Source organism: Podarcis gaigeae, assembly GCF_964106915.1.
Source record: "Podarcis gaigeae genome assembly, chromosome: 7".
Taxonomy (NCBI): Eukaryota; Metazoa; Chordata; class Lepidosauria; order Squamata; family Lacertidae; genus Podarcis; species Podarcis gaigeae.
This window is the reverse complement of record NC_139683.1, coordinates 20,757,034-20,781,758: the sequence shown is the minus strand read 5'-3', so window position 1 is coordinate 20,781,758 and position 24,725 is coordinate 20,757,034. Positions and strand designations below refer to the sequence as shown.

The following is a 24,725-nucleotide window of genomic DNA, read 5'->3' as shown; positions in this document are numbered from 1 at the left end:
ATATGGGGACTGGACTAATTTATGGAGGTCAGGGGATTTCAGCCATGATGAGTAAAAGTAACCTCCACAGTCAGTTGCAAGAGTGAATATAAGCTGCTGGGGTAGGGGGCAAACAGCAGTGTCTTCAGCATTCATGCCCTGGTTGTAGGGATGGAAGGCTTCTCATTGTTCCAGGCTTAAGTTCAATGCACAACATTTGCACAGCAGGTTGCAATTTTTTAAAAAAAAAAGTTATGAAAATTCACCAGCATATCAGTACATACATGAGCTTAGGGGTTCTAGGTGTCTCTTGTTCCCAATGTTTGGGACTGTCACTGAGCTGTATGTTGCACAGTTCTGCAGAGCAAGAGTGGAGAACTTCAGGCCTGGAGGCCAGATGTGAGTCTGGAGGATAGAGAAGGGTGTTTGTGAGGTGTGTTGTACAAAGATGAAATTTACATTAATTGCACCACCCACCTTTGCCTCTGGCCCAACACATCACTGTCATGGGCTCCCAGAAGGTTGCTCAGAGTGGAATGCCACCCTCAAGCTGAAAAAAGGTCCCAATCTATGTCCTAGAACCTTACATACCAGCTTTTTGCACAGCCCTCTGTCTGAGATACAGTTACCACCAAGGACTTGGATGCAAAAGGAGTGAAAACCCCACTGCAAAACAGAAGTGGTTTTTGGGTTTTTTAAAAAGCACGCATGAATCTCTGTGGTTTTTGTTGTTTTAGATAAAATCTCTGTGATTTTGATCAGTTCGCTCAATTGGTTCTAACAAACATAGGGCAGGTGTCTGCCCCTACCCCAGCCAGATCTAAAACTCCATTGCATTCATGAATGTGTTGAGGTTGGGAGTGGAGGCATTGAGACAGAGGAAGTGGCTGAATTTTCAAGTGGTTCTTCACTACAACTGGAGCTGGCAACTGCAAATTGCACCGGTTAGCATAATAGGGATAGAGCAGTATGGCCGAGCCACTATTATAAAACAGAATGGAGCAGCCTTTTCTTAACACTGTACTTACACAATAAAAAAATTTCATAAATGTCAAGCAAGTGAAATTTACCCTTCACTAATAGGAAACAAAATTAAAATGTTCATAGGCAAGCATACAGACAAACTACATTAAAATATCTATATGGTGATTTTTTAAAATAATAATAATAATAATAATAATAATAATAATAATAATAATTATTTTTTATTTATACCCCGCCCTCCCCAGCCAAGGCCGGGTTCAGAGCGGCTTACAAGCAATAATAAAAACAAGATGAATGATTACAACTTAAAAACAAAAATAAAATACATTTTTATTTGCCTGGCCATTTTAAATTTATGGCATTGTTTTAGCTGTTGGAATAGATTTTGGTTTATTATTTTTCAGATATCACATTGTCTTGCTTTTTTTTTTTAAAAAAAGTTATTTTAATATAAGGTTGTATTCAGTGTGGCACTTGTTCCATCAGTGCAAACTCTTCTGCTTGCACAGCAGAATTATCTTCACTCGCCTCCCTTGCATGCTGTTCTGGAGTTTCTCCTGGCCCTCCATAGCCGATTTGGGTAGCGTGGGGAAAGAAAGAATCAAGTACTGTAATTCTGTTGCACTAGTCAGAATCATTGCGATTTAATTGAATACGGCTCATTGTATTATGTTTAGGCACACTGCTCTGGAATCCTTATTTTGGCTCAAGACATGGCTTAAACATTTCCCCAATTAAAAAATGCATTAAAGTGAGATTAATTATTTGACAGTAACATTTCTCTAATGGGAATTATGTGACCTAGGCTCCTACAGTGACTTACTGTGTGACCTGGGTTTCTGTAGTAGTTTTGTGGACATTGCTAAAAAGAAAAAGAAAAGAAAAACCCACGTTAAAGACCTTGCGAAGCATTTGGTTTTATATTTGTGTTTTTTTCTACTGACCCGTGTTTTTAATTAGGAGACATGTGCTTTGTATTACTCTGCCTGTAGGAATAATTGTTACTGCCATGGTCCATTCAAACTGCAAACGATTATCTGACTAATTGCAATTTAAGAGGGTTCTGTTCTCCCATTCTATGTCCCTACAAAGAAGTCATGCTATTTAACCGCTGGTCTTGTCCAAGGCTCTTTTCCCTTAGAAGGTAAACAAGGCGAAGTTTCGAGGCTAGACACAGGTCATATTTGTCATTATCTCTGCTTGTTAAAACAAAAGAAAAGAAAGAAAGAAAGAAAGAAAGAAGCGATACTGTTAAAATCTAGCAGTGTACCCAGCCATAAATTAGCCTTGCCTTGGTGACCAAATATGAAGTCTCCAGGCATCGTTCTAAAGAGAAAGAACACTGTGACTATATATTGGGTCACCCGGACTCCTTTACCTCAGTCCATTTATACTTGTGGGTCAATTCCACAAGTGAAGAAAGGTTTTATCCATCAAGGACAGCAGGGCAATGCTCTGCAGATGAGGCTATGGTCCTTTCCGCAGTCTAAACTGTTAAATGACTTGTTATGCAAAGCTCTGGCAAAGAACTTCAGCACTGCCACATAATGGAAAACAACTCTGACAAATTACAATTTAAGCAGCCAGATAACGGGGGTGGGGGAGACACAAGGAAAAACTATCAGTCTAGTATTTTCTGAAGATCTACAAGTTGTATAAACTTCATCATCTAAGTATGCTACGTCATCCGGCCTCAGTGCAACTTTTTCGGAGTCATTCTCTCATTTATCCACCTGCTAATTATCGCTTATTGTTACCTATATATCGACTTAATTGATGGCACTTTTATGCTGATTTTCCTTCAGACAAGTTCCAAAGCAGATTGCAATCAATAAATAACAGCAATTTTTTTCAAAAAAAAAAATCACAGTTCCAGCACATAATTGTATTGTAAGATTAACAAATCGTGAATGGAAGTTATTAATAATTATATGTGAAACAAGACTAACAAAAGAGCTGAAAAGGAAGCTAAACAATATTCCCTGCTGATATGCGGTACTCATCTGGATAGTTGACCATCACTGTTGCCCTCAGGTCATAATAGGCTAAGTGCGCAGGGACACAGGACTTGAGCTGTGAGTCTGCAGCTAAGTTGCGTTTTTCCTTATCCCTCTTGGTCTCCACCTCGAGTAAGTTAATGCATTATTCTGCTTTTCCTGTGACACGCTCCAGCATTCACATTATCGCTACAATGTGGAACTGGTTTACAATGTGGAACTGGTTGGCCCAGATGGAAGGGGTGTTTCCAGAACATTCCTTTCACGCTCTTTTTTATGTATTGGTGCAGGAGATGGCACCATACTCTGTTTTTGAGAAGAAGAAAAAATCTTTATTGGGTGTTTCCACATGCCACAAGAGGAAAGTATAACAAAGACTAAAAAAATCCAAGTTACCAAAAGTGCTAACGTATCCCAAGAGATCTATGCATTCCCCCTGCGTTGTACTGACGTGGTCACATTTAGAAACAATTGGAGCCGTGCTATTCCTCTAGAAAAAGAGAGCCAGTGTGGTGTAGTGGTTAAGAGCAGTGGACTCGTAATCTGGTGAACCGGGTTCACATCTCCGCTCCTCCACATGCAGCTGCTGGGTTACCTTGGGCCAGTCACACTTCTCTGAAGTCTCTCAGCCCCACTCACCTCACAGAGTGTTTGTTGTGGGGGAGGAAGGGAAAGGAGATTGTTAGCCACTTTGAGACTCTTTAGGGTAGTGATAAAGTGGGATATCAAATCGAAATCAAAAAAGAGGTGCTGGAACTGACCATGAACACCTCCTTTGTTCTGTTATCATGGTCATGGCACGAACCTGAGAGGTGCTGGAACTGAGTTCTGGAGAGTTCCGGCTGAAAAAAAACCTGTTCTTAACCTGAGATACCACTTTAGCTAATGGGGCCTCCTGCTGCCGCCGCGTGATTTCTGTTCTCATCCTGGAGCAAAGTTCTTAACCCAAGGTACTATTTCTGGGTTAGCGGAGTCTGTAACCTGAAGCGTCTGTAACCCGAGGTACCACTATATTCAGCCTTAGAGGTTATTTTCAACTCTTTGATTAAACAATGCAACCCCCTCATCTTGACTGATATGCTTCTGCTTCTTTCATCACTTCTTGAGCAGGCTTTCTTTCTTTCTTTCTTTCTTTCTTTCTTTCTTTCTTTCTTTCACTCCTACTTCTTTATTGAGTGGCCCTGCGGTTTTCCTTGGGGTGCTCAAGAGTTTCTATTTTGTTCTGTTTCTCGGTTTATTTTTGTTCTTAAAACTCTCATTAATTTTATGGTTTTGTCTGCTGCCCACCTTTTCTTTTCTTACATCTATCTTTCACATCTTTTTTTTTTTTTTGCCACGGCTTATCATGCAAAACGGCAATAAAAGTGACAGAGCTGATTTCAGCAGTCACCTCTTGGCAGATGCATTTTGTTTTCCCATGATGCCTCAGATGTTGCGCTGTTCCAAGGCATTCTGTGGGTGGGTGGGGCAATGTTTTCCAGAAAGATACAACATATGAGATGCTCTGGAAAAACAAAAATGGTGACTGCCAAGAGCAGTCACCAAAACCAAGAGCAGCTGCTCCTTGGGAAGGAAAACCCTCACAATCTCCAAATCACTGGCAAATGGGTTTGAATGGAAACAAATATGGGTAATGAAAAGCATGCCGATTCGTTACTCATGACTTTTGGAATGAATGAAAATTGAACCCAATAGACCCAATTTTCGTTCATTCTCACATGACTGGATACACTTCTCCTCAATGCCTGCACCTTTCCATGTAGACTTTTCTTCTTCTGATTTTGGTCACTGCTTGGTTTCTGGCCTTCTTCCTATTTTGGAGGACATTTCAAACAAATGTCTCCCATCCTGAGGATCCCCAATTGCAGTCTTCAACACCTTTTCTCATGGTATGTATGGTAAGAAACCCAGCAGAGGGAACACACCCTCAGCATGAGCTTTGTGCTACCCTTTCAGAAGTACAGGCATGAAACAGTCCACAATATCCATGATGGATATGGATCTATAATCCATTTCCCAGGCAGGCAAATTGAAGTTTATTTTTATTACCACTTAAAAATACCCTATTTTATTTTATTCCAAGTAACTTTTAAAAGGGTGGGATCTTTACACATGCCAGGATATTGTTCTTTCTATCTTCTCTATAGAATACTGATACTCTGCTTCAAAACCCCAAGAGTCTTTCAAAGATGGCGGCAGTTGATAGGCAACAGCTCTCACTGAGGACCTCTGAGGCAGGTCAGCTGGAATCTCCGCAACCGAAGATGGAGGCAAATATTCCCTTGCTGTTGGTTCCCACTGATGTCCTCTAAGGCAAGGGGGTTGAATAGCTGGATCCTGCCCAGCCCATTATGAAGGCAAGTCTTGCCTTGCTGGTGGCTGGCGGTTTTTAATATCAGTTAACTTTTGACAGATAGCTTTTCAAAGAGAGAAATAAAATGGCTTGTGAAACTTTCAGATGTTATTTCAGGAATTTAGTAATGCTCTTCAGGTAAACAAACATTACATGGCTCCTTAGGTTTCCAATAAAGCAAATCTGAAATGGGCTCCAGCTCTTTCTGGAGAAATATTACGATTCTCTTTGAACACAGCATGAACTTCTATAGAAATGTGTCATCTCATTTATGATATATTAAACATTTGCCTTGGGGAAAAAAATCCCCCTCATTTTTATTCCCAAGGTGACATCTTACTTTGGGTAAAAGGGGTTTTCTCGCCACCATTTCCCACATCATGAGCTGAGTGCTCTGCTAAATATTTCCCATGCCTAAAAATGTTAATTGAGAAGGAACTGTATGCATTTGCTACGCAGGTGAAAGGCTTGCATATGACAAGCTAGACCCAGAGACCTCCCCCCTAAAGTCACATTTGATTCAAATTTTAATTTTGGTTTTTGGCAGAATTTAGGCCACAACTTTATTGATTACAGAAGGTGAGTGGTTGCATAGGCTCTGGTTTGATTAGCTCCCTGCACCCTTGCAGGCAGCTCTGACCCAGGGCACCAGCATAGGTCAGCCAAGGGTGAACACCCGGGTAGGCGAACATGCCCCCTGGACTCAGGCACGGGCACAACCCCCCTCTCAGGGGTTGACCAAACAAGTTGAACCATGGATTCCTTTAACTGAATACCCTTCACACAGGGATGGCGAGACCATTCTCCCATCCCTATCACCTGAACCAGTGCCTTATAAGTTGTGACGATTTGCTACGCAGCAGGCAAAACCCAAATGGCAACAGCCAATCAGCCTGGCGGGGGAAATTCCTGCCATGCCCCTGTCCCAACAACAGACGACACATGAAGGCATAGCAATGTCAATCGTAAAATGCCCTAAAAGTAGGGAGAGATGGGCAGGTGTTCCGCATGCACGAGCCAAAAGAGGAAGCTCTGGGTCATGTGCATGGGTATATACAGGTCCCTCAATCTGTTTGGACTGCGCCCCATTGGCCAGATTGAACCCAACATTGAGGGACCTACCAATGGGGTGTTGTGGCTATCCAGTCTTACTCATCCACAACACAAGAGTTCGGCCTCCAGATTTCACCACAACACATGCCCTCTTTTAGGGAGGACACAATTTCTCTGCATATTAGGTGGCAATCCCATACAACTGTCCAGGGGTCCTTTACTTTTACCTTTGCACACTGACCTGGGAGTAACTTGCATTTAACTCAGGGGGGCTTACTCCTGAGGAGACATGTATAGGGTTGTACTGTTAAAGGTCACAGGCTGTAATCCTATGCATATTTATTTTGTAGTGAGTCCTATGATGGAACTCAGTAGGATTTACTGCTGAGTGAACATGCATGTATACAGCTGGAACTCAATGTCACACTCTTATAGTCTTTCCCTCTGTGCAAGCATTGCAGCTGACCAGACAGAATAATCTCCTTTCTCCTCCCACATGTGCTTTCCTGGGGAGGAAGGGGGGGAGAGCCTTTTGTGCAGTGGAAGTCCTTGCACAGGGTATTCACTGAAGGGGCTCCTTAGGTCAATCCTGCCCTAATTCTTGTGAGGTTCTGCCTTATTCATTTAATGCCTTTTAGGGTCTCTGGCATTACCTGTCCCATTACCTGCTACCTCTTAGGGATTGAGCATGGGAATTTCAGCATCAAAATATGTGTCCTACCAATCATATTTGATTCCTCTCCATTAATATGTTGACAACACCCAGCACTGTATTCCTTCACACAACTCTGAAGAGGCTGTGGAGGTCCTCAACCAGGGCATAAAATCATAGAAAGTGGGCCAGGCATGGCAGACTGAGGCAGCTGCCCCAGGGGACAGATGCTGGAGGGCACAGCTTAGTGTACCACGCAGGGCTAAGCTGGCTTACTGCCCTCTGATGTGCTGGAAGGGGATGTCCTGTTGCCACTGCTGAAGAAAGATTCAACCGCCAGTCCCAATTGTGGAACTGGGAGAGGGTGTCATCTGGTTCTTCAGCTCAGACGACAAAAAACATTTGGCTGGACCTAAACTGCACCCAAAGGGACGCGGGTGGCGCTGTGGGTTAAACCACAGAGCCTAGGGCTTGCCAATCAGAAGGGCGGTGGTTCGAATCCCCGCAATGGGGTGCGCTCCCGTTGCTCGGTCCCTGCTCCTGCCAACCTAGCATTTCGAAAGCACATCAAAATGCAAGTAGATAAATACCGGTAGGTACCGGTCTGGCGGGAAGGTAAACGGCATTTCCTGCTCTGGTTCGCCAGAAGCAGCTTAGTCATGCTGGCCACATGACCCTGAAGCTGTACACCGGCTCCCTCAGCCAATAAAGCGAGATGAGCGTCGCAACCCCAGAGTCGGCCATGACTGGACCTAATTGTTAGTGGTCCCTTTACCTTTACCTTTAAACTACACCCACAAACTGGGTGGGTATGGGTTCTGGAGTTCACCCATGTTCCCTGTGTTCATGAGCCACTCCTTTTGCCCAATATAATCCAGAAATTGGACTGCATGAATGCACAGCAGTCAGCAACTTTCTTCTTCCCAGGGATGCTTGCGGAATTTGTGAATTCCGATTTGAAGCGACCTCATCTGCACCTCCTGCACTGATTTGTGAATCAGAACTTAGTTATCCAGCAGCTTTCACACTTCTGAAATATTACAATGCAGTTCTCCACTAAAAGGAAGAAGTAAATTGCAGATTGATGTGGAACTGAGACAGAACAAATTTATGAGTGAGCACATGCGATGGCAACACAGTCCAGACATAGACTGATTCATCTGCAACCATTTCCAAGAGTGTCTACCTTTTTTTACTCCCCTCCCCCTACATATTACTACTTACTGCAGGCACATAAATATATCAAAGGCAATTTGTTCCCTGTGTCCTGGATGGCAGAATACATTTTCTCTTCCCAGCAAAAGTCTGCATTTTCATTCAGTGTTTTATCTTCGGGTTCAGTTCCTATTCTTTTCACCAGCTTAGCAGAAGCTGTTATAGTGCATATATCACAAATATTTTACAGCCTGTAAAGGGAGTCATGTACTGGATTCTGAACAAGCCGTGAGTTTGATGATATGAGCTTAGCCATATTTTCAACATCCAGGTGTTGCTAAGCCATGGCCTTTCAAGTTTATTATTCTATTATCAAATCTAGGAGGAGTAAGATAATTACAGCCTATCGACCCAAAATAGCTCTGAAGTGTTGGCAAATATATTCTTGTTGCGAAGTTACATAAAGTGCTCTTTGTCAGCTTTATGCAACAAGTGTTAACTGACATACAACATGCAGGGGAAGGCAGCCTCATAAAAAAAAATAGCTTAAGAAATAATTGCAAGGTGAAGACTTTGGGCTCTGTTTTGTGTGGGCTGATTTGGTATTTGGAACATATAAAAAATTCCAAACATGTTAAACAATCCAGATGAGACTTTTTATGTGACAGGCAAAGCTCATAAATATATGTGTGTATTTCTTATAAAGATAGGCAAAGCTTCCCATTTCAATTGTGTTATCTTTTTAAACACAGAAGCATTTGACTGTCTGAAGGCAAAAAAGATCTAACAAGAAGTAACTGAGCCTTCCTGCATAAGTGATGTTGCATAAATGGTCTAGGAAATTTCTGTGAACTTTAATTGTAAGTCAACAGAAGGGCAGTTCATCCAATGTTTTTATTACCCTTGCAAATAGTTCTTAGCATTTTTAGACAAATATTATGACTGAGACAAATTATCAGGAAAACGTGCTCTGATCCAAAAGTATGAATCATGCATTCGGATTAATGACATGAATATCTTTTTCCAGAATGAAAAGCCCAATCCAAAAGATGGGACTCTATATACAGTGATCAATAGCTTCATTCATCTATTTGGGAGTCAGTCAGGCAATGGAGGGTTGGATTTAGCGGGGAAATGCTGTCTAAGATCCACTGGGATGAGCAGCTTGGGCTGCAGTAGATCTCAGCCAGCTGATTCCTGACTCAGCTGACCCAGCCCCAGTTCAGCTAAAGTTACGCTGGCATAATTTACTTGTCCTGGCACAGCCAAGACTCAGCCAATTGCAATCAATTTTTGCAAGCCATGTGACTTTCATTGAACATCTGAGTTTAAAAGCAAACTAAAATTACACCAATGAATACAGCTGTATTTATTTTCAGTACATTTGTCTAAGCCACATGTTCTTCTTATGATTGACGAGGTTCTTCGGTCCAGACAGATATCTGCTTTTGATGACGAAACAGTTCACATTCTGTTTCAAATTCAAGATCCCTTTTCATGCATGACATAAATCCTAAAGTGCACGACAGAAGATAATTCATGATGGGTCTATAGAAAAGTCCCACATTGTTTTATTTCCGCTGAAAGTAAGAACGGGAAAGAAATTCGGTTGAGTCCACATTTAAAGCTAAACTTAACAAATTCACATTTGCTGAAACAATACACAGACTGAAACACAACCATATTTCAAAATTCACACTTCTCCAAATGCTGCAATGCAAAGTGATGTGTACAATCATATATATACTATGTAGAGCAAGGTGGGCATATAAAAGCAAAAATAGCATATGAAAATGCATGATAGGGAGAAATTATTTGCATAAAAAAACCCCAAAAAAACAAAAGACTGGATAAATATTGAGAATTTATGTTCACTGTAGCACCAAATCACAAGTGAATTTCTTCTTTTTGGTATATATTTGTTGTTTAGTCGTCTTAGTTGTGTTTGACTCTCTGTGACCCCATTAACCAGAACATGCATTAGAAACTCACTTTCTTCTCAAAGCTTCTCCTTTTTTATGTCCATGAAGTTTTCTTGGCAAAATACTGGAATGGATTGCCCGTTCCTTCTCCAGGTGGATCACATTTAGTGTAAACTCTCGGCTATGACCTGTCCGTCTTGGGTGGCCCTGCATGGAATAGCTCATAGCTTCATGGAATTATTCAGGCCCCTTCACCACGAGAGGAGGGAGAAAGGTTGTTTTCTGGTGCTCCAGAGAAGCGGACATGGAGCAATGGATCCAAACTACAAGAAAGAAGATTCCACCTAAACATTAGGAAGAACTTCCTGACAGTAAGAGCTGTTTGACAGTGGAATTTGCAGCCAAGGAGTGTGGTGGAGTCTCCTTCTTTTGGAGGTCTTTAAGCAGAGGCTTGACAACCATATGTCAGGAGTGCTCTGATGGTGTTTCCTGCTTGGCAGGGGGTTGGACTCGATGGCCCTTGTGGTCTCTTCCAACTCTATGATTCTATGATTCTACGACAAGACAGTGATCCATGAAGGGGTTTGGAATATATAGCAATCTATAAAAACAAGTCATCAAAGTCATCAAATCCCTATGTGCCAGGATTAAAATCCCAGAATGCTTTGGGGTGGCACCATTGTGAGCATCAGAAAGAAGCAAGCCCTTCTTCATGAAGCTCTTCTGAGACTGCCTCTGGAATCTTATGCTCAGGTCTGGGACCACATTATTAAAGAGATTGGGAAACTGGAGGCTGTTGACAGAGAAAGTAAGAGAAGAAACTTGAGTTAAACAGAAAGTTGTAGAGAGATAAATGTGTTGTGCCTTGGCAAACTAATTGCAGCAGCTGTTATATGGCAGTTATCTAATTATATATCTGAAAAGGTGTAGAAGGCGGAATAAAAGGTAATATTTTCTCTCCTGTGGGGAGAAAAGAAGACTTGGATAATTTGTCAAGAGAAAGAGTAATGTAGCATTGTAGTAAGCATGTGCAGAAACCTGTTTTCCAGTTTCTCAAAAGTTTTCTTCCCCCATGAAGGAGGCTTATTGTTTGGGGCCTCATTTACAAGATGCTGTATAATTGATTTAGAATTCAGGTGGGTGCAAGGTTGAGTTTACCTTGCCACTGTGAGGTGGCCTAGTGTGGTGTGTGTTTTATTTCCATATTCTTTTTTTTCCCCTCTAGGGTGAAAAAGCTCCAGGTTTCCTGATCTGAAAATGCCTCATGTTTTGTGATTTGAAAAAGCCCCAGGCGTGGAGTTACCTTATGTTACCTTCACGCAGCCTTTAAGTGAAGTTCAGGAAGCCAGATTTCTCTAGCAATCAATGCACTTGCTGACTTTGTTTTTGGGAAAGTTGTCTTCTTTAAACACACACCCTTTGTCTTCTTTAAACACACACACTCTCACACACATACTTCACAATGATTTATGTAAAAGTAAAAAGACTTCACTTAAAAAAATAACCATGAACAGATGTCAGGACCATGGGAGATGGGCCTCCATGAGAGGCCCAGCTGAAGATACCATGAGGTGTTCAGGAAGTGTGGACACCTAGGAAGACTGCAGAAGGCAGATGACCAGAGAAATGATTTGTAGATTTATGCCCCACCTGAAAAGCGTTTTGCTGAAAGTTTCTCTTCTCTCCTTTTCAAGCTGCTTTCTTATCTCGTTAATTGATGGGATTGTTAAAATAAAATACAAATACATTTGTACAGCTGTAATTGCAGACTTTTGCTGAAGGGGATTCCACTCACCCATTCTTTCTTCAGGGTAGATAGATTGTATGGACAGGCCCTGTTTGGAACGATGTGTTTAAGCCCTGGCTTATATTAATGGATGCCAGCAGATAACAAATTAGCCCAAGGCTTACCCTCATGCCCTCCAAATTGGCATCTTGCTCACAAAGCCTATATGCAAGCCAGCCTTTAGAAACTGGAATGCACTGTCAAAATTTGGCTGGGGCTGCTGGAAGCCATATACAAATCCCAGGATTGTCTACAGTGAACAGCAGTACCTCACCAGTGACAAGGGACATCCCAAGCCATATCTGGAGAGGCTGCATGGGAACCTGATGCTGTACCGCTCAACTACAGCCATTCCCTGGCCTATGGGACATGTCCAGGTAGGAGCGTCATGTCACCAAATCTCTCCCATTCTGAGGACACCAGTCCTTATAAATTCAGGATTGTAAAGTTATTTGGAACTCTAGACTTGATGCCATGGCATCAGTGTCCCCAGTCTTTGTCCCAGGCTACACATGGCCACATTTTTGGCTGGGGTGTCCCAGGGGGCAATGGTACTTGGCCAGCAATGCAGCTGCAACAGCTGTGTTGCTGCTTGAAGTCGCAGAAAGGCTTTGTTGGATAGAAATAAGGCAAAACGGGGAAATCCTTGGCCACTTTGTAAGATAAGAAAGCATTTTTAAACTCCTCCCCCCAAAAAAGTGCATGTGTGACTGGGGGAGATATTTGTCCCAGCTTGAATCCAAATATGAAGCATTTTGTCTTACAGCTGGTTCAAAGCCAAGCTGGGGATTTAACCACTGAGACCAGGTTTCCTCTTCTCTTTACCATGAAATCTTTTCAGTTCTACATTCATCGTATTTTTTCCCTTTCACCAGTCTCCCTGTCATTTTTGACGTTTTCTTGAAACTGATCAAAAAGGTACTACTGTGAAACAATGCATGTTTTGGGGAAATATACCAGCGATGGCATGACAGGTTTATGACAAATACATACTGTTGAGAGGGGTGTTTGTATTTATTCATACGCATGTACATTGTAAAACGTTAAAAGCCATCAGGTACATTTTTAAAGTTGCACTCCATATTTATTTCCAGATTACCTCAATCAATATTTCACACAAAAATCCATTTGAAGATTTCCCTCTCCTAATTATTATTGTTGCAGATTGAACAATCGCTCCTCTGAACCACATGTAAAACTCAGGAAATTCACAAATAACTGTGGTTGCTGAAAGTTTTCTTTAATATCCTGGAACGAACACTTAGCCAGATGTCTGAGTCAAAACTGCTTTTGTCAATCTGAAGTGGGTTGTGTTGGTTACAAGGAAAGTGTGCTTAGAAAATGACTGAGCTGCTCAGCAAAGAAGTTGGGGAAATTGCTCCAATTAATATATTTCCAATGAATTGCAGTTGGTTAAGCCACTCTAGAAGGAGTGCTGTGTTGCTGTGTTGACACTGCTTGGCAGTGGCTAAGTGTGGGATGAGTGGGGAAGGCCTTATCCTGTTGTGCAAAGGTCTCTTCAGGATGCAGTGGGCCCATGTCATTATCAGCAGCAGAGACACAAGCCAGACATCCCTGGTTGCCAGAAGGTTGGCCTTCTGCACGCTGCACGTTCTTCATGCTGCTACCATACAGAGGGTCTTTATTTTTGCAGCAGGAATAATGTCCATCATTGACAATGCATCCTATGCAAAAAGTCTGCACAGCTGGCTTCCAGTGGCTGATTCTAAACAAGCAGGTGTATCTTCCACAGAATGCACCTAAAAGCAAATGTACAAGGGAAATTCCTTTATGTTCCACACATTCCTGTTCATGGTACTCACATCCTGGCTTGTGGCTCATAAAACACTAAACCCATTTGTTTTCAGTGGTTAAGCAACCTACCAGACTACAATGTGACCCAACATACAGGCCACCAATCATATATTGTGGCCAGACAGGTGTTGGATCAGGGGAATGCTGTGGACAAAGTGTATCTTGATTTCAGTTATGCTTTTGACAAAGTTCCTCATAATATTCTTGCAAGGAAGCTGGTAAAATGTGGGTTGAACAGGGTAAACAACTCTTTTAGAATTTTAATTTTGTGTTTATTTTGTAATTGTGACACTTAGGAGAAAGTCTGTCTGACTTTGTCAGAGACTGTTTTGAGCTCCCAATTGGCACAAATCATTACAAATCAGTTTGGGTCAATCTGATCTGCTCTGTTGTGATTTATAGCCGCCTAAACCCAATCTGGGTTCACTACAAATTGACCTGACTCTGTTCAGGATTTGGGCAAAGTGGTTGCACAGCTCTAGTGTGTAATGTTACTATTCTGTCATCACTATGTCAATAATATTTTTTTAATCGCATGTTCTTTTCACAATTATTTTTATGCTTACTTTACTCTAGTATGGGTATTTCTGTACTTAGCTGGAGTGCTGCATTGTAAAATTCAAAGAAGCCCAAATTTCAGTGGAGGTCTGTGTTTGCATATTGTTTCAGAAAGAGCAAATTAGGTGGGTTCACTTTTAAATGACAACTGAATTGAATTCCTCTGACTGTGTGTGTGTGTGTGTCTTTCTAAATATAAATATCTATTCGCTAGCTTTTTTCTGTAGCCCCAGGCATGTAGCAAAAAGAGGAGAGTTCTCAAACTACAGGCACACCATGATTTATTGCTGGTGAGCTGCACTTGGCTTTGTAGCTCACTGTTTCTGCATGCTTAAGCTGGTCACATCACTTAACTACTCTTCTCAAGGCAGCAGACACATGAGTGCTCTTCTCTTCCTTTTATACATCAGCTGAGAGGATTGAGATCACCACCTGGATTGCAAACATATACGGGCGTCACACTGCCAACTTCCAGCCAAAATGGAGAACCTATTCCATATGCCTCTGCTGTGAGCAACATTTGCATTTGTAATGTCATCTCCTGTCATCTCGAAATCTCGCCTGGCACATTGCCTTAGCTAAATAGCTGGCTTTCAGAGCAAACAAAGCAAGGCAACTGTGCCAGTTTGGCAACATACTGCAGGCACAGCAGATTGGAAGAAGCGTCCAGGAATCCTACTAGCTGCCCAACTAGCCACAGCTGGAATCATTCAAACTCTCTCACACCCAGCAGGGTGACCAAACCCTCAAAATCCCTCTTCTCCCCTTAAGTACCTGGTTATTATGAACACACTGGGACTGTGGAACTGATAAATGGACTTATTTAGATTTTTAAATTCCCTCTTTCCCTAAAGGCTGAGTGTGAGGCAACACATATCTGAAGTGATGAACACATGCATGTGTGTATGGATGTAAACATATTGGATGTAAGAGTGGTGTAAGGAAGAATTGGGGAGAACTCAGGGAGTGCCAGCAAACCCAAGGCCATGTGCCCTGAGGATAGAGAAGCTTTCAGTCCCAGGAATATGAATTGGACACGAAACACTTTCTCTTAATCCAGCAGACATACTGGCCCAGTGTCTTCAGAAGTTATGGGAAATATAGTCAGTTGTTAAATCAGCAAGTTACAAATATTGCAGAACATTAGCAGGCTGGGACAACACTATTTGTGCACCACAAGAAATGAATTAATTCAATTTCTTTCTTTCTTTTTGTATTATTATTTCTTAAATTTGTCTGCTCCCCTTTATCTATAGATCTCAGGGCAAGTCACAACATAAAATTACAATCTTAAGAAAACAAACAGACCATGGAATACATAATAAAATTAAAAACATCCCCCCCCAAAAAAAATTGCCCCCTCCCACAACACATTTAAAATGACATTGAATGTCAATCAGCCAAAGCCCTGGTTGAAAGAGGAACCTTTTTGCCTGGCGCCTAAAGGTGTATAATGAAGACGCCAGCCGAATCACTGCAGAAAGGCCTGTTATTGTGTTGCCACCCTCAGGACCTCTTGTGGAGGAGGCACACAAAGAAGGTCTCAGAAGATGATCTCAAGGTCCAGGTAAATTCATTTGGAGAGAGGTGATCCTTGGCATCTTGTGGTCTTGAGCCATTTAAGGCTCTTAAACCAGCACTTAGAATTGGACCTGGAAACTAATTGGCAGCCAGTGCAATCAAGCCAGGAATGATGCAATGTCCTCAATCTTGCTCCAGTGAGCAATTCAAGGCTCCCAGGAACCCCAAATGATCTATCCACAAAAGAAACCATCTCTACATGATCTTGCCTCAGTCTATGCTGTGCTTTGTCCATTCTTCCATCATATAAACAGATCATCCAATCACTCCCCTGTTACCAAAAGACAGAAGATTTACCTGTTTTCAAAGGAGGCTGCCCATTGTATCTATCCATATCAGTGTTCTCACCCCTTCAGACTGAGAGTTATGCTGAAAACAATCAATAATCTTTGTAGAGCCACTGATCTGTTACAAAAGAAGCTTCCATGGATGAGATTCCTGGAAGCTTCCATCAGATGCACCAGAGCTCTGATGGAGTGGAATCCAGACCATGGAAGCCTCAACTACAAGAAATCTCAGGGAAGAAATCTTCCACAAGATTCTTTGACATTTCAGCTTCAGCAGACTAGCAAAGCTACCCACCTGCAAGTTGTTGCCATGCTCAAAAAGTGTCAAAACACAGGAACATGATGTCTGTGGTCCTCAAAGAGTGGGTATTATTTACGACTTTAATGATCTAGTGAAAAGAAATATTGATGGTAAGAGTGAAGCGTACCTCCAAATTTATTTCAGGAAATAATGATCCCCTGGCTGCCTTGTGCAGAGATCAGATTTTTAACCCACCCTTTCGAGGAGATAAGCATGGAGGGGAGGCCAAGTTGGCTTTCATGCCTTGTAGAGCTCAGCTAATGAAGGAGAGTTGCCATCATCTCTCACCGCTGTCCATGGTGTCAGGGGCTGCTGGTTTCAGCAACATCTGGGGTTCAACAACATCTGCAGAGCCACATGTTCCCCATCCCCGTTGTAATGGATCGTCCTTACTTGTTTTGGTTTTCATTTTATGTTTTGGCCATTCAGATTGTCGTTAGCTGCTTTTTATGAGGGAATGTGGAGTAGACAGGTTTGCAATTAATAAGGAATGAACATGTAATTGGCCCATATAAATGATTACTGGGTTTTGACAAACGGAATGCTCTTGCACAACGGCATTTGAAATTGTTTTTCACAGAAACCTCTGGAGTACAATCTTTCACATATGAAGTCGTTTTGGTGGACTTCCTACATAATATGGGCACTTTTACATCTTAGGAAGAAAACCATGTGGAATCTTAAGAAAATTAATAGAAAGGATGTTGTGTGCAGTGCCAAATTGTCCTCAGAATAAATAGAACGCAACCAATGCTCATTTTTACATTCTTGACCTGGCAAATATATATGTATGTATATCGTATTGGAACAGGAAATCACAGTCTGAAACATCGACAGCCTCCAAATCAAAAGTACCTATGAACAGGACAAAATATGACCATGTATCACCTACAATATGCATTTTTTTAATTTAAAAAATGTACCCAGTTTAATGTCTCCCCATAATGCAAAGCAGACTTTCTCATTATTTTTATAGGCTTTATTGCTTTCATGTGGCCCACAAAATGGTTTGTATTTTTTGTTCAAATGGTAAAAATAGGCAGTATTTCCACAAAGGATTGTGCATTATTGTCACGACTTATAAAATCGGGAACGGATGATGTTGCATGTGTGTGTGTTTTGGAAATAAGCAACAGTCAACATGTAGCCAATTATATTTGATCATTAAATTACTGTATTTTTTGCTCTATAAGACTCACTTTTTCCCTCCTAAAAAGTAAGGGGAAATGTGTGTGCGTCTTATGGAGCGAATGCAGGCTGCACAGCTATCACAGAAGCCAGAACAGCAAGAGGGATTGCTGCTTTCACTGCACGGCGATCCCTCTTGCTGTTCTGGCTTCTGGGATTCAGAATATTTTTTTTCTTGTTTCCCTCCTCCAAAAACTAGGTGTGTCTTGTGGTCTGGTGCGTCTTATAGAGCGAAAAATACGGTATTTAACATCTGAGATAGGGAACCAAACACTATTCATTGTGTTAAAAATGGTTCACAATGCAGATCTCTGTGTGATGCAAAAGATTTCAAAACCTTTCCCTCCCACCCACCCACCACAGTGCTTGACAGATGGATGAAGAAAGTACAGGGAGAAAAAATAGTTATATTCTGGTGTTCTCCTAAGGACTTTTATTTGATTTTTCCAATGGGTCATGGGAACTGAAGACAAACAACATCTGGGGGGAGAAAAGTTAGCCATCCCTGATTCAAAGCATTAGTGAATGATATTCTTATATATACGCCACTGAACTCCAAAGTGCATTTCTGCTCCTAGAAAAGTGCTGTAATCATCATGAGGGGAGCATGTAGGGCTTTAACTGCTTATGAATTGCTGCTTCCTGTGTTCCATAAAAGTTTGATCTAGTCTGAAGACACCAAAAGCAAGAGTCCCCCTTCTCCTGTTCTTTTGAGCAGGCACACATGATATAAGTGCGATGGTCATGGGGGGAAGTTTGGTGAAAATGTCCTAATGTGCCAAATTGGGATCTGCGCTGAACCTAATGAGTCTCCCCACCACTGACTTACATGAACAGTTATCATGCCAGCTTGAAACCAAGCTTAGCCAGCTAGTGTCGCTTGGACATGGACCCATGAAGGCATGATAATACTACATTTATTTACAAAAAAAGGAGAAAGAAATTACAGTGAGATCACTTACACTAAATTCTCACAGAGCTGTGAGGGGCTGGATGTTTACATGCAGAGTAGCTTAGTTTTATCCAATGTCCAAGTTGTATGTGTGTGTTCTTGTATTTTTATGTACTGGAATCTATTTGTGGGTATTTGGACTGCAGTGGGTTTTTGTTTTGTTTTTTTAATGGCATCCTCAGAGAGTCCAAGATCAGTCCCTCTCCAGGAAATGGACTGACTCAGGGTCCAGCAGATCTATGCCCAGCCCTGACCTTCTCCCATAATTCCCCATTTAGATGGCCTTCTCTGGTTACCTTTGATGGTACGCTGTTGGCGGTAGCTTCTTGGCTGCCCATGCTTGTATTTGGCAGGTGTTGTGAGAGCCTCCAGACCAGGAGATTCCCCACTGTTAATAGAGCCTGGCAGAGGGACTCCTCTGCCTATTCCTAACCCCCTGCAGCAATGTTGATGGGAGGGGCGGGGTTGATTGCTCTCTAAGTATACATTCGTAGGATCAAGTTGACAAAGGGTCCATTGGCAGTTGTAATTGATGTAGTTATACTAATAAAATAAACTAAAACCCTGAGAAATGACTTAAAGTTTCAAGCCAGCCCTCGTGGCCAATACACACAAACCTCTGAGCATGCCAAGATGTGGATTGAGTGAATGTTTACTTCATTTTTTCCAGTGCGTCAGTCAGTTTGTGGCATTTCCCATATCTGTATATTGAATTTAAGAGCTACATTGTCAAGATCGCTGGTTTACAAGTCACGGCCAGGATCCATGAGTGAGTCACACATTGTCCACTACCATCATTTTTCTTTCTTTCTTTGTTGCTTAGACTTGGGAAGGGGCTTTTCAGAATAAGATGATGGGGTGGGTGGGTGAGAGAAAGACAGGCAGGTACATAAAAATGAAGTGCGCTCCTTATTGCAGTTTCAGATTAAAAGTACATCTTGAGATTGTAAAGTTTGAAGGCTAGAGGGTATATCTATAGGTCACTTTTGCTTCAAAACACTCAAGCATGCACTATCAACCTATTCATAGACAACCTTTCCTCCCATTTTTCTTTTTCTCATCACCCTAAAAACAGGAAACATTGGTGCAGTGGTACAGAAACATTGGGCGTCATTCTGAATTGGCTTATGTTTTCTCACATTAGCACTGTTGCAAACAAGCAAATATGACAGGTTTTTTGGCATTGTGACATCAATACATTCCCAATGTGATCCCTGATTGACTGGGATAGTGTTGTAAGAATGAAGAAGTCTTGATGGAAGACAAAAAAAAATGCCCCAACAGCTGTCCAGAGGTTAGAAAATATAAAAAAAGGCAAACTTTTGAGAGTTTGGCCAAATGATTCAGTGATTCCCAAAAGCTCCCTTTTAAATCCAAAAGTGTTCATCCATGATCAGTCAAGACAGCCCTAATATTATATTTCAGAATGCCTTTTTCCAACAACAAAGAGAAATGATGTGTTCTGATGGAATGGCATTCTCAGCCCCCCCCCCCTTGTGAAAATGTGGTTGCTTAAGGTGACTGCACATTGCAACTGTGTGATTTGCTGTTTACCAATGAGTAAGCGAGGGGAGCCCCAAGTTTTCTAACCTATCTATCTTGATGGGTAAAGTGAACATTTGACAGGATAATCACATAAGTGGCTTGGCCCAATGGCCAATTTGAATAAAGAAACGATCCAGCTCGCATCAGGGAGCACACTGAGAGTTGTGTGAATTGGCCCTCGCTTTCTAGTGGAACACCTGCAATAGCACATCTCTCCGAAATGCTGCCTGCCAAAAAAATTGGGCCATTTGACTCACTAATGAAAGGAAAAAGGAAACAGACACAGATCTTTGTGTGTGTGTATAAACAACAAAGTCAAGACCAATGAGGAGAACCAGCATACCATGGAAATGAAGGGATGGAGGGGTACCAAGAATGGGCACTGCACATGTTGTATGACAACCGTAATAAACATTTCACACGGAGAATTATAGCTGGGTTAAGTCTCAAGGAATGTCCCACAGAGAGAATAGGTAAAGTGATACCTTTCCCAAGAATGAAAAACAAAAATGGCAGTGATGAAAAGCTATGTACAGTATGATCTGCATGGCTGTATGGATATGAGGCATGGAATATTGACATGGAACAGAGGGGGCGGAAATGGGACCAATTCAGATGTAGTTTTCTTAGGCAGATGCTCAGAATGACTAGTATTATTCTATAGCAGTGTAACCCCTGAAGGCTTTTCGCTGCTGCATTAACCATTTTCTTCCACTGTAACCTTTCCAGATGTAGTGTATGTCAACCAAGAGAGGTGATACCTTCAAAGTTATTTATGTATTATCACAGGCTCTTTGACTTCTTCTTCTGGCATGGTTTCACAGCCCCAGACGCAAGTGGAGGAGGAAGGAAAAGGAACAGATGAAAGGCTGGAAGGTGAGCATCTCAGGGATGAAGGAAGAAGGTCCTTCTCTTGTTACTCCAGATGCCAGAGAGGGAGAAGCAGATTTACCAGCTCTCTCCCTTGCCCCTCCTACAGATCACAGAACCTCATGTGCCAGAGAGAGGGACCCAACAGGAGGAGGCGGTAGCTGAGCTGGAGGAAGAGTGTGGACACTGAGAACCAGGTGCTGCCTTCAAAAGTAGGATCAGATGCACCCAGCATCTGTAATGTTTGTGTGTATGCATGGCAGAACCATAGAGAAAAAGCATAAGATGAGTGAGCTCATCCTACATCATCTTTAATAGCTTGGCGGAAGAGGCATGTCACCAGTCAGGACATCTTCATAGCTTCTGGTTAGGTATGAATCTCTTGCCTTGCTCATATACCGTGGAATCTTGACTTCTAGATCTTGTGCTTGCTGCTGAGCCTGTACTGCTATTTAGAATGAGTAAAGATCTCTTCTTTATTTTCAGCTAAAAGTTGTCCTTGCATTTTGGGACAGGAGCCTGACACATATCTTAAGCAAAATCATATGTCTCAAGGCTGAGGAGCCTTATGCCTGGGGGCCAAATGCAGCCCTTCAGATCTCTCTACCTGGTCCTCAAGAGTCTCTCTAGACCAGGCATAGGCAAACTCAGCCCTCCGGATATTTTGGGGACTACAACTCCCATCTTCCCTAGCTAACAGGACCAATGATCAGGGATGATGGGAATTGTAGTCCCCAAACATCTGGAGGGCCGAGTTTGCCTATGCCTGCTTGCACCTTCCCAAGGCCAATCCTGCTCCATGCCCTCCTCAGGTGCTTTTGCTTGAAATGTGGTGATGTCTCCTGTTTGTTTGGATGAAAAGAGGAATATGTACTGATTTAATACTGTAGTCCAATTGTGATTTTATTTAGAGCAAAGATTACTGAAGACAAGCTCTCTTGGTCCAGTAACTTTCGCTGGTAAGCCAGCTGTAACAAGATGTAGGCACAGTTCAATATACATTAAATAGTTCAGCTTGTAGAGCTTTTCCAGTTCAACTATTTCCCAAAAAGAAACAGCTCATCTTGTTTATAAGCTAGTCTGACTTTGGAAATCAGAGTAGCCCTCAGAAAAACCATCGCTCCCAAAGGATGCTGGAAACTTCTCCACAACTACTGTCCTAACAGCACACAAGAGAGAAGGAAAGGAGAAACCCAACCTCCCTCTTCACATTAGTCTTCCTCCATTGCAGCTGGAGTGCCAACACTGCTGCTATCTCTGTGCTACCCAGTAACTGTAATATATATGGGAGAGGGATGAGGGTTTGGAGATCAGGGAGCTGGGAGGAAGAGTGTTTTGGGCATCATGGCGGCTGGGTGGGTACGCCTGGAATTTTATTCTGAGTCAGAGAAGAGTTTGGGGGCCTGTAAAGCTCAGCAAAACTTGTATCCGTGCCCACATTTGGAGATCTCTGCCAACATCTTCCATGCTTAATATACACTTTTTGATTTGATTTTGTGAACGTCCAAATCAAATCTGTTGCAGTTTCCAATTTTTTATTTATTTTAATGATAGTAATGGAAGAAGAATAAGAAATAATGAAAAACACACTAGGCTGTATCATGAATGCAAAAATCAAATTACAGAGATATTCATTGGTGGCCTTCACAGGAGCCCCTAATAAACATGTTCGGCCACCAGTGTTCTTCAACGTAGCTGTGCTGATGAAGAGATAGAGAAAGATAGGAACCTGCAATAGACTAAGTAAGACTACTGGTCCACCTACCTCAGCATTGTCTACACCAGTGTTTCCCAACCTTGGGCCTCCAGCTGTTTTTGAACTACAACTCCCATCATCCCTGACTAGCAAGACCAGTGGCAAGGGATGATGGGAATTGTAGTCCAAAAACAGCTGGAGGCCCAAGGTTGGGAAACACTGGTCTACACTAACTGACGAGTGTATCTCTCAGGCATAAGAACATAAGAAGAGCCTGCTGGATTGACGCAGAGGCCCTTCTAGTCCAGCATCCTATTGTCACAGTGCCCAATCAGATGCCTGTGAGAAACCAGCAAGCAGGACCTGAGCAGGACAAGAGTGCTCTCCTCTTCTATGACTTCCAGCAACCGGTAGTCAATAGCATTACTGCCTCCAACCCTAGAGACAAAGCAGCCATTGGTAGGATGGCTAGTAGCCCTACTTGGAGATGTCAGAGATTGAACATGGGATCTTCTGTGTTCAAAGCAGATGTTCTATCACTGAACTACATCCCTCTCTTGGGGTGCTTTGGAGGGTGTTAACATACAGGAATTTTCTGTACTGTTCTAGACATCAACACATTGTTGCCATCAAAACATTTCAAGAACCAGCACCAACAGTTTTTAATGGCTGATTTTTTTTGCAGCAACTCTAAATCCAGCCTCATAAAACCTTAAGTACCCAGATTAGTTTAATGATGAAGGTTTTAAACAATGAGAAACTACCGACGATTAAGAGTGTGATTCTGATTTATGGAACCCAAAGGCATGCGTAACCTCAAAAATTTCTCATTAGAGCACATGTTTAATAAAGCCAGGCATTTGCAGATCTGTGTGACATCTATCTTTACACAACATGACAATGAAGAGAGTCTGCCTCCCTTCTGAATCTCATAACTGGTATCCCAGTTTTGCAGAAACGATGGTATGCATTTCTGTTTAGCTTGGATTTTATTTCCTTTGCATTAGAAGCTGCAGAAATCATCTGCAACAGCCTACAGATGAGTGAAATAGCAGCTCACAATGAATCTACATAGTGTTCACATCCTCTATTAACAATAATTAACCACACATTTTATATACAGAAAATGAGGCCAGCTTTGGCTGAGGCAGCATCCTTCTTATTCTCACGCCCACTTCCAGAGTGGCTTTCCCCACACAAGATGAATAGCCATAGCTCACTGGTAGAGCATCCCAGGTTCAATCCCTGGCTTCTCGAGGTGGGACTGGAGGGAAATGCGTATCTGAAAGCCTGGAGGGTCTCTGCTAGTCAGTCCTACACTAGGTGGACCAATGGTCTGACTCAGTATAAGGCAGCTTCCTGTGTCCACACCCCAGCTTTTATAATCCCATGTTTACATGCCCAGGCACAGCACCACCTGCTTCTCACGTCTCTAATGGAATAACCAGACAGGACAACATAAAGGTAAAGGGACCCCTGAGCATTAGGCCCAGTCGTAACCAACTCTGGGGTTGTGGAGCTCATCTCACTTTATTGGCTGAGGGAGCCAGTGTACAGCTTCCGGGTCATGTGGCCAGCATGACTAAGCCGCTTCTGGTGAACCAGAACAGCACACAGAAACACCGTTTACCTTCCTGCCGGAGCGGTACCAATTATCTACTTGCACTTTGATGTGCTTTTGAACTGCTAGGTGGGCAGGAGAAGGGACCGAGCAATGGGAGCTCACCCCATCGCGGGGATTCGAACTGCCGACCTTCTGATCAGCAAGTCCTAGGCTCTGTGGTTTAACCCACAGCGCCACCCACGTCCCTACAGGACAACATATTTGGGGGCAAATAAGGCCATAACCTTTATTGATTACAGATGTCAGAGGTTTAGCATAGGCCTGCCTGCTGGAAGTATTTCCTGGTTCAGGCCAGCAATGATGGAGTCCTAAGACATGCATCAAATAAGAATGCCTCTGTGGGATCGCCGTCTTGAGCAGTGCTGTGGTCCAAGACCCCGCTGTTATTATTTGTACTGTATTTGTTAGAAGATGTATTTTACAAAGA

General features: G+C 42.4%; 1 long non-coding RNA gene across 1 annotated transcript; it reads left to right on the top strand.

Moving 5' to 3' along the window:
* Positions 1-19,809: 19,809 nt before the first annotated feature.
* On the top strand, positions 19,810-21,411 carry LOC310849433. The gene is made up of 3 exons (XR_014566902.1): positions 19,810-19,857; positions 20,838-20,984; positions 21,088-21,411. It is a non-coding gene; the product is annotated as an uncharacterized lncRNA (long non-coding RNA).
* The last annotated feature ends 3,314 nt before the right edge of the window (positions 21,412-24,725 follow it).